This window comes from Octopus sinensis, linkage group LG2 (genome assembly GCF_006345805.1).
Source record: "Octopus sinensis linkage group LG2, ASM634580v1, whole genome shotgun sequence".
Taxonomy (NCBI): domain Eukaryota; kingdom Metazoa; phylum Mollusca; class Cephalopoda; order Octopoda; family Octopodidae; genus Octopus; species Octopus sinensis.
This window is the reverse complement of record NC_042998.1, coordinates 118,254,826-118,267,535: the sequence shown is the minus strand read 5'-3', so window position 1 is coordinate 118,267,535 and position 12,710 is coordinate 118,254,826. Positions and strand designations below refer to the sequence as shown.

The following is a 12,710-nucleotide window of genomic DNA, read 5'->3' as shown; positions in this document are numbered from 1 at the left end:
GCTCATAAGGGAATCTTACATTGCTTATAAACTCTATATTTGGAAGGACTCATATAAAACTCTGTTGGACTTTTGGATTTTACTCAAAGGATATTGGAATATTGCCTATATAACGTTATGTCTATAACACTGATTTACAATTTCAATACCCATACATATCTTAGATCTATTTTCTTTCCTCCATCTCACTCTATATTTTGTATCACATCTAAACACTACTCTGACTTACTCACATCGTCTCTGATGAAGTGATATTATTAATTAATATCATAGAAACTGCTGTAAGACCTTCTATCTATAAATGCTCTAATATCTATACAGCCTTGGTTTATTACCTTATTACACAAAAAAATTCTTATATATATATATATATATATATATATATATACATACATATTTCAAAATAGTGTACATTTAAACACAAAAGAAAAATTACCCCTTGACAGGTATTTTTTTTTACATGCTAGAAATAGCAGCCAACACGACAAAAACCACGATTTAACAGCAATTTTCGAAGTATACTTCGAAAATTGCTGTTAAATCGTGGTTTTGGCCGTGTTGGCTGCTATTTCTAGCACGTAAAAAAATTACCTGTCAAATTTTTCTTTTGTGTTTAAATGTACAATATTTTAAAATATGAATATGTTGTCTATTGACTATTTATACATGTTAGACCACTGCTAGTGATATTTATAACGAATATTCGCTACCCTATATAATGTATATATATATATATATATATATATATATATATATATATATATATATATATTTTACCACTGGTAGTGATATTTATAACGAATATTTGCTACTATATATAGTGTATGTATATATATATATATATATATATATATATATATATATATATATATATATAACTTAGAATAACTTAGAAAGGTTTTTGGCCAGTATTGGCCCAGGCCATGTCTAACTTAATAGCACCACCTGGCGAAGTCTTTCAGTTCAGGATTTGGGCACCAAGGCCCATTCGAGCAGAGAGTTATTGTTTGCGGAGACATATCCGGGTGTGGATGGTTTGTCCGGTACTGTTTGAAGGAATTTGTCCAAAGACTTCTTGAATCTTCTGTGGTCAGTTTCTTTTTTGACGTGTCCTGGTGTAATGTTGAAGAGAGCGGGTCCAATTGAGGTGAAATAGTTGTGCCGTATTGTCGTTATGTGATGCGATTTAGATTTTTGTTGTGGACGGATGGCACGTGGTCCAAGCCTTGGATGCATTTTGAAGGTGATGCCAACATCATTCGGACAGTGCTGATGGAATATTTTCCACATCATACAGATAATGTAGCGTTCACGGCGTCGTTGGAGTGAATACAATTTCAGCTTCTCTAGTCTACCCCAGTAGTCAAGGTCTGACATGCCATCTATCTTTTTTGTGATTGACCTTTGGGGAGCTTCAATTCTCATAATATTTTGTTTTGTGTAGGGAGACCACAGTGGACAGCAGTATTCAAGGTGGGGTCGGGCAAAAGTGGAGAAGAGAAGGATAATAGCGTGGGAATCTCTCGACTGGAAGGTTCTGAGGATCCAGGAACACATTCTGCGGGCCATGTCAACTTTGCTGCTTATATGTGTAGCCCAGCTTATGTTGTTGTCCACTGTTACTCCCAGGTCTCTGATGTTGTTGGATGCCATGAGAATTTCTCCAGAAGGAAGAGAGTATGGGAGTTTCAGAGCGTCCTCCCTTCCAAAGTGGATCAGTTCGAATTTGTCTTCATATATATATATATATATATATATATATATAATATATATATATATATATAATATATATATATATATACATATAGATACATATTTAAAAATAGGATAAAAACTTTATAAGAAATTATCAAGTAGTCAGCGCGAAACACTTCATTACGGAAAATTATTAATTATTCCCTATAAATATATAGATATATTTATTTATATTAAGGGCATTACTATACATAATTACCTCACGCTACGAGGGACTCTTAAAGTCAAAAAGGGTCCCTCGTAGCGTGAGGCATTTATGTATAGTAATACCCATAATATATATAAATATATAGATAAAATGATAGATAGATAGATATTTACATTATTACTTGGCCAGGCATCCTAAGCACCTACGCATATACATAATCGTCAGCAAGTTCTTTGTATATTATGGTAGTTAGTTTTCAAATCAATTTGGTATAACTACATATTAACGTAAGTATTGCTTTTAAAAACTACATTCTACTTAATTGTTATAAAAGAAACACTTGGTATTTCAATTTTCTTTTAGTTTGACAATTACAGTCGTAGGAAACTCAACGAACTTCAATAATTTCCCAAATGATCATGTATATATCTATGTGTGTGTGCATGTGTGTGTGTGTGTGTCTGTGTGAATGTTCGTGTCTGTTTATTTATGTACGTATACACATACATGATTGCATAGACATATACATGCATGCATGCATACATATATATATATATATATATATATATATATATATATATATATATTATATATATATATATAATATATATATATATATATATACAGTGTTAATTTTATTTGTGTATATCATGAAAAACAATTACAAACTTTTATTTACTTTCCTTACACGGCTATAGCCAAAGGCAGTTTGTTTGAAAAAGCAAAGAAGAAAAAGATTTGAAACGAACATGAATATTGAATTACTGGAAAGAATTTTATGTGATTTTTTAAAATTCACGAAAGATAAACGTGTTTTCAGCAGAAACGTTTATATTTTCCTGAATTTTTTCCTTATTTCTTTTCTGCCTTTTTTTAAAGAAGTTGCACATCATCCACATATACGTAGGTATTCGCACGCTCACGAAAATTCGTACACGCAAAATCACATGAAAAATCCTACAGGTCTACGTATCGAGATGTATGTGTGTACATGCACGTATACACATACGTGGTATATATATATATATATATATATGTATATTTCATACAGGGAATTATCACTATATGGAAACCCTTACACAAGAAGATACGCTATAGTCTTACCACTAAGAATTGTTCTCTAGAAAATTTAACAAACACCAGAAACGTAAGCGAGCAAGACAAATGAAAAGTAACAAAATTGTAGATTAATCACAAACAAATGTTTTACTATCAACAAATTACGTAATTTTACTTACGCAATTAAATCTGTAGATCTTCAGTATGATCGACCATATCCGATATAATTTGCAGAACTACACACCAGACATCAAAACAAGGTCGAATATGTATGCAGTTCTACCTAATACACTTGTGGTTATTCGGTTTCACGAACTCTCAACGACTCCTCAAGTTTCTCTGTCGCCTCAGACAATACGCTACCTTTTATAAGAGTTTGGCCAGTCTGTTCTTCAAATCCCACATGGGTGTCAATGACTCTCGCCACACCGGCTCTCCTTTTTGAGTTAACATTCCTCTTCTTCTTCTTCTTCCCATTATTATTATTATTATTATTATTATTATTATTATTATTATTATTATTATTATTATTATTATTATTATTATTATTATTATCAATATTATTATTATTATTATTATTCTATGTTTGACTTTTGCTTTATATTTGTACAAGTTGGCTCCAAGTCTCACCCAGAGACCTCAAGAGACAACAGGGTTGGAAGTTCATGTTGTTGTTATGCCTAGTGTGCCATATATTTGGGGGGTGAGGATGTTGTACTAATGAATGTCTAAAAAAAAAATTTTTTTTTTTTTTTTAAACCGAAAATTATTTTTGTTTTAAACCTTGAGATTACATAGAGAGTATTTTGCGTAGGATATGAGCAGTTCCCATGAGCACTATCTTTTGAATTTCTGCCATTTTGGGGTTTCCTGGTATCTGAGTTAGGTAGCTATCAGCCCCTTTTGCTATCATTCCCAGGGCACCTATGACAACAGGTATTGTTTTAGTCTTCAGCTTCCACATTTTGCTGATTTCTATTTCAAGATCTTTATATTTACTCAGTTTTTGGTAGGTCTTGACAGATACCTTTATATCGATTGGGACAGTCATATCAATGAGGAGGCATGTTCTTTGTTTGAAGTCTTTCAATGAAAGAACATGCCTCCTCATTGATATGACTGTCCCAATCGATATAAACGTATCTGTCAAGACCTGCCACAAACTGAGCAAATATAAAGATCTTGAAATATAAAGATCTTGAAATATCATTATTATTATTATTATTATTATTATTATTATTATCAATATTATTATTATTATTATTATTATTATTATTATTATTATTATTATATTATTATTATTATTATTATTATTATTATTATTATTATCATCGAGTGAGAGAGCAGTGCATGCTATCAAAGTGACACTGGGATAAAATATACGAAGCCCAGTATACCCATCATGACTACCTACCTGATAAGAGTACACCAGGCTCATGCATCACAACCATATGTGCGCGACATGGTGATCTCATATCAAGATAAACTGCGCATGACCTTGCTGGTGGGGTCCAGTCAGAATTTTCTTCTGGTCCAGTAGCCCATCCTGCTCAAAAGGTCCCTGAATAAGTATTGTTTAAGGATGTTGAACGAATCACCCATGTTTCCAAAGGTGAATTATCCAAACAACTAATAATTCCTTTCAACACACGGCTATGAAGGTCCCTCACTACTTCTGCTCGTGATCAGAGATGCCCATATTGTCAGCCACTAAGGAACATGCTCAACTGCTTAAGGTCAAACAACTGACAAGCAAAACTGTGGTATTGAGTAGAATATTTGCTGTAGCCCATCTCTTATACCAAGACAAAAATAATGTACATGATAACACTTCCAATCGGTAAGATCAGCAGCCATTAGAGCCACTGCCTGGCACTGCATCAGGACATAAATATGTGACGCTTACAGCACCTAGGTTTCCCAAGCGGTCACCCATCTAAGTACTAACTAGGCTCGACGTTGCGTAACTTCGGTGATCGGACGAGAACCGGTGCTTTCAAAATGATATGGACGTAAGCTTATTATTATTATTATTGACTGAGAGAGCAGTGCATGCCATCAAAGTAAAATATACGAAAACAGTATACCCACCATGACCTCTCGTCTGATAAATGTGTACCAGACACATGCATCACAACCATATGTGCGCGATATGGTGTTATCATATCAAGATAAACAGCTCCCGGCCTTCCAGGTAGGGCAGAGTTAGAATTTTCCTCACGTCGAGTAGCCCATCCAGTTCAAAAGGTATCAGAATAAGGGTTGTTTCAGGTTGCTGAACGAAACACCAATGTTTCCAAAGGTGAATTAACCAAACTCCAAAGAATTCCTTTCAACTATTGGCTATGATGCACCCCCAATACTTCTGCTGGTGATCAGAGCTGCACACATCCTCGGCCACTAAGGAACATGCTCAACTGGTTAAGCTCAAACAACTGACAAGCACATATATGCTTATTGTCAGGTCTCCGCTTGGAGCTACTGGTAACATGTAACCCAGTACAACCTGTTACATGGTCGGGTCGTTGGCGACTAAACTGGCAACCCCACCAAGATTTCTTGGTGAGGAGGGTGATTTAGACACCCAGCAGGACTAAAAACAAAACCTGTCAAAGGGCAGAGGAACTCTCTCATGAGTCAATGGCCATCCAAAATCCGGAGTGGAGCCCGTAAGGCGGTTGGATTGCGCCATGCGTGCCATCTTCCGGCAGCTCCTGCATCTTGGTCTACCCCCAGTCGTCTTGACTTTGTTTTGCCACTGGATCCGGCGCACCAGGACGAGAGAGTGAGGCTGATCCTGCGCAAGTCACCCTCACTATAATCCAATTCACGCGCATGTCACGACATCATGACGTCATGACACCATCACAAAGTCCTGTGGCGATGGGGAAACGGCGAAGTAGCAGGTGAGGATACACTGGGAGCTGCAGTCGTGAACCCACACACAGGCGGCTCAGGACATGTGGTCGCCCCTCACTGAACTGAGGCAGCAGTGGAGTCCGGCAGCCTCCTGAGTGACCGAGCAGCCCTCTTCAGGATCGCTCTGCTCGCCTTCCCAGCATGAGGACGGGGCTAGAAAAGGTTGCCCTAAACATAGCCTGCCTCACCTCACCCTGGTCAGCAAACCGCGGCTGGCGGGGATCCTTTCCAAGCGGTCGAAACAAAGAAAGAAGAAAACAAACAAAGGTGCTCACTTTCGCAACTTGGAAGGTGAGAACTCTGCTTGACAACACCAAAGCGGACAGACCAGAGAGACGAACTGCCCTGGTGGTCAGAGAACTGAGCCGATACAATGTCGATATTGCAGCACTGAGCGAGACCCGCCTTGCGGACAAAGGCCAGCTGACAGTGACAGGCGGCGGCTACACTTTCTTTTGGAGTGGTCGCAGCAGCGAAGAGCGTCGTGAGGCTGGTGTTGGTTTTGCCATTAAGTCAGTACACGTGCGGAAACTGGAAAGACCCCCCGAGGGCATCAACGATCGGCTGATGAAGATGCAGCTCCCACTTGGAAACAAGACTAGTGCGACCATCATCAGTGCTTACGCCCCCACCATGACCAACCCTGAAGAAGTTAAGGACAGGTTCTATGAGGAACTCGACTCCCTCATCACGTCAGCCCAGCCTGGGAAGCTCATCCTCCTTGGGGATTTTAACGCCCGTGTCGGGACTGACCACCAAGCCTGGCATCGCGTACTGGGAAAGCAAGGAATCGGAAAGTGCAACAGCAACGGACAGCTCCTCCTGTTCCCCCTGCAGTCGAAGAAGTGAGCAGAGCCATCAAAAAATGTCCATCGCCTCATCATCTCCAGGATGGATTTCTACATACGACCTAAGAGAAGACCACAGGGTCAGAAAGTGACGAGGAAGCTTGACATCACGAAATTAAAGAACCAGCTGACTGCACAAGATCTCCAGTCACGTATGGACAGCAAGCTGTTGGACATTCGGAGTGACCAGTCCAGCATCGATGAGCAGTGGGAATCATTCAGGGACATGGTTCATTCCATCGCCCTTGAAACTCTGGGCCAAGTTACGAGGAACCACCAGGACTGGTTCGACGAAAACGACCAGGAAATCCAAAAGCTCCTGGAAGGGAAACGCCGTCTGCTGCGGGCTCACCAAAATGACACCACCTGCACGGCAAAGAAGGCCGCTTTCAACAACATTCGCAGCACAGTCCAGGCTAAACTCCGCCTCATGCAAGACGCATGGTTAAGCGCCAAGGCGGATGAGATTCAGGGATACGCAGACAAACACGACACCAAGAAATTATACGAGGCGCTGAAAGCTGTCTATGGACAGCAGTTCTCCTTTGGATCAACCCCCCTGCTCAGCTCGGATGGAACCTCACTCCTGACTAACAAGAGGCTGATCCTGGAGAGATGGGCGGAGCATTTCAACATCGTGCTCAACCGACCAACCCAGATCAACGAGGAAGCCATCGCACGACTCCCCCAGGTGCCGACAAACCACGAGTTGGCTGTTCCCCCTGCAGTCGAAGAAGTGAGCAGAGCCATCAAAAAATGTCCACCGGCAAAGCTCCAGGCTCTGACGCCATCCCTGCAGAGGTGTTCAAGTCGGGCGGCCCCACCATGATCAGTCAGCTCACCAGCCTGTTCCAGTCGATGTGGGACAGGGAACAACTCCCTCAAGATTTCCGGGACGCAACAATCGTCCACATTTATAAGCGGAAAGGAGATCGGCAGTCCTGCGACAATCACCGAGGTATCTCCCTCTTGTCCATAGCAGGCAAGATCCTGGCCCGGGTCCTGCTTGACCGCCTTCTGGAACACTTGGAGCAAGGCCTTCTCCCTGAGAGCCAGTGTGGCTTCCGCGCGGGTCGAGGGACCACTGACATGATATTCGCCGCCCGCCAGCTCCAGGAGAAATGCATGGAGCAGCACCTTGACCTCTGCATGACCTTTGTTGACCTCACCAAGGCCTTTGATACAGTCAGTGGGGAGGGACTATGGAAGGTCATGGGAAAATTTGGTTGCCCCAGCAAATTTATTGCAATTGTCCGCCAGTTCCACGACGGAATGACAGCCAGAGTCCTTGAAGACGGCAACTCATCTGAAACCTTCCAGGTGACCAACGGAGTCAGGCAGGCTGTGTCCTGGCCCCAACACTGTTCAGCATCATGTTCTCGGCAATGCTGTCGATGAGCCCTTAATGCAATCGATGAGCAGGAGATGCAGCTCGAGATGGACAGGTTCTCATCAGCCTGTGACAACTTCGGTCTCACCATCAGTGCCAAGAAAACCGAAGTGATGTTTCAGCCAGCCCCCGGCAAACAATACCATGAGCCTCAGATAAGGGTGAACGGACGGATCCTACGAGTGGTGGAAAACTTCACCTACCTGGGCAGCACTCTCTCCTGCAATGCCAACATAGATGCTGAAACCATCAACAGAATCTCCAAGGCAAGCAGCGCGTTTGGGAGACTGCGAAAGAAAGTCTGGGAGCGGAGAGGAATCAGCCTCAGCACCAAGCTGAAAGTCTACCGGGCAGTCGTGCTTACCACCCTACTATACGGCTGCGAGACGTGGACTGCTTACCGAAGGCACGAGCGCCAGATAAACCACTTCCATCTCAGGTGTCTTCGGAACCTCCTTCACATCCGCTGGCAGGACAAAGTCCCAGACACGGAAGTTCTGAAGCAGGCAGATCTCCCTAGCACCATCACAATCATGCGCAAGGCCCAGCTGAGATGGGCGGGCCACGTCTCCCGCATGTCCGACACTCGCATCCCAAAACAGCTCTTCTACGGTGAACTCGGCCAGGGCAGGCGCAAAGTCGGAGGGCAGAAGAAGCGCTACAAGGATAGTCTCAAGGTCTCTCTCAAAGACTTCTCCATCGGAACAGAGACCTGGGAGACACTTGCTGCCAACCGCTCATCCTGGCGCAGCGCAATCACCGTGGGAGCAGGGACAGCCGAGGAGGGACGGATTCGGTCAGCGGAGCAGAAACGTCAGATGCGTAAAGCCAGAGCCGCCTGCACCAGTAGCACGGCCCCTACCCACTTCGCCCCACCTGTGGGAGGGGCTTCCTTGCCCGGATTGGCCTCACCAGCCAGCTCAGGTCTCATGGCGGCAGTTCCATCAGATGATGTCAGTTGGTCATCTTCGAACCGAAGGACGAACATTATGTGCTATTGAGCAGAACATTTACTTATTATTATTATTATTATTATTATTATTATTATTATTATTATTATTATTATTATTATTATTATTATTATTATTATTATTATTATTATTATTATTATTATTATTATTACTATTCAGTAGTTTTATTTTTATAGCGAACTTTCATTTCACTACCGAGCGTAGCTCTGTGTTCCTTGGGTATGTGTTGTGATGCTCTGATGGTTACTGTATGGAAAGTGTTTTGCGTAAGATGTGGGCAGTGCCCAGTATTGCAATTTTCTGTATGTTATATGTGTTTGTAAGTCCTGATGTGTTTGTTATATATTTGTCTCAATGGTTTTTGTATTATACCTCATGCGCCTATTACGATAGGGATTGTTTCTATTTTTAGATTCCACATTCGAGTTATTTCTATTTCCAGGTCTTTGTATTTTGAAAGTTACCTCATTTCTTTTAGAGACACGTTATCATCTGCTGGTGTTGATACATCAATTAGAAATCATTTTCTTCTTCATGATCTCTGACAACTATATCTGGACTATTGGTCTTAATTTTTCTATCTGCGTGTGTTGGCATATCCAAGAGTATGGTTGCTTTCTCGTTTTCTATGACCTTTTCTGCTGTGTGCTTATACCATCTTTTTTCTGTAGCTATTCCATAATGTTGGCATAGCTTCTGGTGTATGTAGATCCCAACTCTTTCATGTCTGTGAATATATTCCTTCTTAGCCAGGACTGGGCAGCCAGAGATATTATGATTTATTGTTTCTTGTCCATCTCCACATATTATGCAGGTACTTGTATTTCTTTTCAATACATGTATTTGGTAATTTCTGGTGAGGAGGCTTTAGTCTTGTGCTGCAATTAAAAATCACTCTGTCTCTGCTTTGAGTCCTGAGCTTCTTAACCATTGCTGGGATTTTTCTTTGTTTATTTCTTTTGCATTTAGTTTAGTCCAGTATTTGCCATGAAGGGGCTTTTCTTGCCATCATGCTCCGTTGCTGTTCTAGTTTTAGTTTGGATTTCATTTGTTTATAGCTTTTGTTCCTTCTTCTTCAACTTCTTCTTTTCTTCTTCTTCTTCTTCTTCTTCTTCTTCTTCTTCTTCTTCTTCTCTTCTTCTTCTTCTTCTTCTTCTTCTTCTTCTTCTTCTTCATATTTGTTAGGTGGTATGATTTTTTGTTTGTATTTGTCAGCTTTCTTAAATACTGAGAACAGTTTTTGTTTTGCTCGTGTTTTGCCGCTATTTATACCAGTTTTCCTTACTTCTGAAGTAGATATTTTTGCAGTCCTGAGTTGGTTATTTTATAATAGTTTTCCAGTTGTATAAGGCTTCTACCACCTTCTATACGTTGTATGTATAGCCTTTCTATGTCAGATTTATTTTTAATACAATCTTTTGCACCTCCTTTATGGATGGTAAGCCTAAGAGCATTCTTAAATAATTTTCAGTTCCTTTTTTGTGTATTGCAAGTGCTCTTGCAATCCTTGGTATTATAGCCTCCTCCTCCTCCTCCTCCTCCTCCTTCTTCTTCTTCTTCTTCTTCTTCTTCTTCTTCTTCTTCTTCTTCTTCTTCTTCTTCTCCTTCTTCTTCTTCTTCTTCTTCTTCTTCGTCGTCGTCGTCTTCTTCTTCTTCTTCCCCTTCTTCTTCTTCTTCTTCAACTTCTTCTTCTTCATCTTCTTCTTCTTCAACTTCTTCTTCTTCTTCTTCTTCTTCTTCTTCGTCGTCGTCTTCTTCTTCCTCTTCTTCTTCTTCTTCTTCTTCTTCTCATCATTATAATTCAGTATTATTTTTACCACGTCCTTTCTCTACACTACCGAGCGCAGCTCTCTGTGCCTTCGGTACATGCTGCCGTGCGTTTTGTTGCTCTTATTTTCCTTGTATTGTAAGTATTTTACGTAGGATGTGTGCGGTGCCTAGTTGTTCTATTTTCTGTATATTGTATATACTTGTTAAGACCGGGTATTTTCATTATGTAGTTGTATCAATGCTTTTTTTTTATATCGTACCAAATGCGCCTACTATGATAGGAATTGCATGTATTTTTAGGCCCCACATTCGAGTTACCTCTATTTCCAGATCTTTGCAGTTTGAAAGTTTCTCCGTTTTGTTTTTGAGTGACAATGTCATCTGTTGGTATTGATATCGATATAATTATTATTATTATTATTATTATTATTATTATTATTATTATTATTATTATTATTATTATTGCCTTTTGCTTTTTATTTGTACAAGTTGTCTCTAAGTGTGACCCAGGGAACTCACGAACCAAGTTAGAAGTTCAAATTGGTTTTATCACTAAGGTGCCATTTATTTGGTATTATTATTATTATCATTATTATATTATTATTATTATTATTATTATTATTATTATTATTATTATTATTATTATTATTATTATTCGTCAAGACGAAGAGCGCGAATCGATCGTAAGATATTTTATTAGTTGAACGATATTTCAACAGTACTTCTTTGACAATTCAAAATAAGAAGTGAGAAAAATTCAAAATTATAGCAATTTAAACGTAAAGTGTGAACGAGAGCAACTAACATCCACACGTTGATGGAATGACATCATCAGTTTTTAAGTTACAATTTTATAACAGGTGAAAAGAAAAAGACAGAAAAAATACAGAATAAAGAAGACTTAGATATACGGATAGCTTGAAAAAAATGGAGTCCTGCGACATGAGCAGAAGGGCTGCAAGCGTAAGGGCAGGGGTACCAGGGATCAACTCCTGATAGACAAAACTGTAAGAGGAGGAAAAGTAACTTAGCCATGCCATGGATCGACTATCATAAGGCGTACGATATGATACCACATTCTTGGATTCTGAGGGGCATCTTCCAAGGTGACTGCCTGTCCTCACTGATCTTTGCACTGTGCTTGATACCAGTAACACTGATTCTGAGGAAAGTGTATTCACAAGCCGCCAACAAAATGTCGACCATTGGATGGCTTGAGACTTTATGCTAAAGAGGAATCCCAAGTCATTTCCCTCGTTGATACGGTGTATACCTTCAGTAATGATATCAGAATGGATTTCGGACTCAGAAAGTGTTCTGTGTTAGTATTGAAGAGAGGCAAAATCAAATGTTTGTACAGGCTAACTTTAGCGTCAGGGGAGGTTATGAAGCAGATCAAAGAGATGGCCTATAAGTACTTTGGGATATTGGAAATGGATAAATTGATAGAGAAAGAAACGACAGAAAAATTTAAGGTGGAGTACTTGTGCAGACTGAGACTGATCCTTAAGACGAAATTAATCAGATGGAATAAGATCGAAGCTAACAATACCTGAGCGGTTTCACTTCTTAGATATAGTGCAGGGGTAATTGCCATGTACGATACGATCCCACATTCTTGGATTATGGTGTATATGAACCTATTTGGTATAGACCACCTAATCTCAGCATGTAGAGTTTGAGCACCTGTAGAATATAAAGCAAGACATGACAGAGTCGGCCAGTATTTACACTGGACAATATGTCGGCATTATAAAATCGAAACCGCTGACAAATGGTGTAAACACCATCCTGAAGCTGTGGCTGAGGGAGAAAATGTGTCGATTCTATAGGACTTCCCCGTACATAAC

General features: G+C 40.2%; 1 non-coding gene across 1 annotated transcript; it reads right to left on the bottom strand.

The window, feature by feature from the left end:
• Positions 1-4,861: 4,861 nt before the first annotated feature.
• Positions 4,862-4,980, bottom strand: LOC115208858. The gene has a single exon (XR_003881293.1). It is a non-coding gene; the product is annotated as a 5S ribosomal RNA (ribosomal RNA).
• Positions 4,981-12,710: the final 7,730 nt, after the last annotated feature.